Source organism: Mandrillus leucophaeus, unplaced genomic scaffold, assembly GCF_000951045.1.
Source record: "Mandrillus leucophaeus isolate KB7577 unplaced genomic scaffold, Mleu.le_1.0 Scaffold174, whole genome shotgun sequence".
NCBI classification, from domain to species: Eukaryota; Metazoa; Chordata; class Mammalia; order Primates; family Cercopithecidae; genus Mandrillus; species Mandrillus leucophaeus.
Window position 1 is genome coordinate 3,896,365 of NW_012101743.1, and position 1,729 is coordinate 3,898,093.

General features: G+C 49.7%; 1 protein-coding gene across 2 annotated transcripts in view; it reads left to right on the top strand.

Moving 5' to 3' along the window:
* Positions 1-1,729, top strand: part of AKAP14 (A kinase (PRKA) anchor protein 14) — a 33,755-nt gene that overhangs the window by 1,074 nt on the left and 30,952 nt on the right. The window lies entirely within an intron of this gene.

The following is a 1,729-nucleotide window of genomic DNA, read 5'->3' on the forward strand; positions in this document are numbered from 1 at the left end:
GGGTTTTGCCATGTTGGCCAGGCTGGTTTCAAACTCCTGACCTCAGGTAATCCTCCCACATTGGCCTCCCAAAGTGCTGGGATTACAGGTGTGAGCCACCGCGCCCGGCCCCAAATGGACAATTTTCTTTCCTTCTTTCTTTCTTTTTCTTTCTTTCTTGAGGTGGAGTCTCGTTCTGTTGCCCAGGCTGGAGTGCAGTGGCGAGATCTCGGCTCACAGCAAACTCTGCCTCCCGGGTTCATGCCATTCTCCTGCCTCAGCCTCCCAAGTAGCTGGGACTACAGGTGCTCACCACCACGCCCAGCTAATTTTTTGTATTTTTAGTAGAGACGGAGCTTCTCCATGTTGATCAGGCTGGTCTTGAACTCCCGACCTCAGGTCATCCACCCGCCTTGGCCTCCCAAAGTGCTGGGATTACAGGTGTGAGCCACTGCAGCCGACGCAAATGGACAGTTTTCTAAAGGATCAAGTTAATATATGGCTACCTTACCAAAGTCTACTGAAATTACCAATTTACCCAAAAACCTTTGTGCAGTTGTCTTTACAGAGTTTATAGCAGGTTGCTCTGGCCAAATTGGCATGGCCTAAGTAAGGGCTAGGGAGAGTCAGTTCTCTAGTGTTAAGGGTCTTTAGGCTCCTCACTGCCCACCCTTTAGCCTCTGGCTGCTCTGGAGTGGGCAGCCTGGAAATGCTCTGTGTCCTCCAGCAGATGATCCTGTCTACCTCCAGCTGCAGCAACAGGGAACTGGGGCAGAGGAAAACTGAGCTTAAAAATGCTAATATCAATCTGGGCAACATACTGAGAACTATAAAATAAATAGCCTGGTGTAGGCAGGACACGGTGGGAGGCTGAGGTGGGCAGATCACCCAAGGTCAGGGGTTCAAGACCAGCCTGGCCAATATGGTGAAACCCCATCTCTACTAAAAATACAGAAATTAGCTGGGCATATTTTTGTATTTACAACACGTGTATTTTGTATTTACCCACCTATAATCCCAGCTACTCAGGAGGCTAAGGCAGGAGAATCTCTTGAACCCAGGAGGCAGAGGTTGCAGTGAGCCAAGATTGTGTCACCGCACTCCAGTCTGGGTGACAGAGTAAGACTCTGTCTCAAAAGAAAAAAAAAATAGCCAGGTGTGGTGGTATAGGCCTTTAGTCCCAACTACTCAGGAGGCTGAGGTGGGAGGATCACTTGAGCCTAGGAAGTTGAGGCTGCAGCTAGCTGTGATTGCACCACTGCACTCCAGCCCAGGTGACAGAGCAAGACCCTATCTCAAGAGAAAAAACAGGAAAAAAAAAAAAAAAAGAAAAGCTTAAATGAACAATGGCCAACATTATTTCAGGGATGTTCAAAGGCTGTCCCCATGGTTCTTGAACTGATGGCTGTGGGAGCCAGGTTGCCTTTTGTGGTATCTACTATCCCCTGGGACCAGTGATGATGTCAATAAAGGAAACAGAGTTGCCCTTTGTCCGGGCACAGTAGCTCACACCTGTAATCCCAGCACTTTGGGAGGCCGAGGCAGGTGGATCACCTGAAGTCAGGAGTTCAAGACCAGCCTGGCCAACATGGTGAAACCCCGTCTCTACTAAAAATACAAAAATTAGTTGGGCATGGTGGCGGACGCCTATAATCCCAGCTACTCGGGAGGCTGAGGCAGGAGAATTGCTTGAACCTGGGAGGCAGAGGTTGCAGTGAGCCGAGATAGTGCCACTGCACTCCAGCCTGGG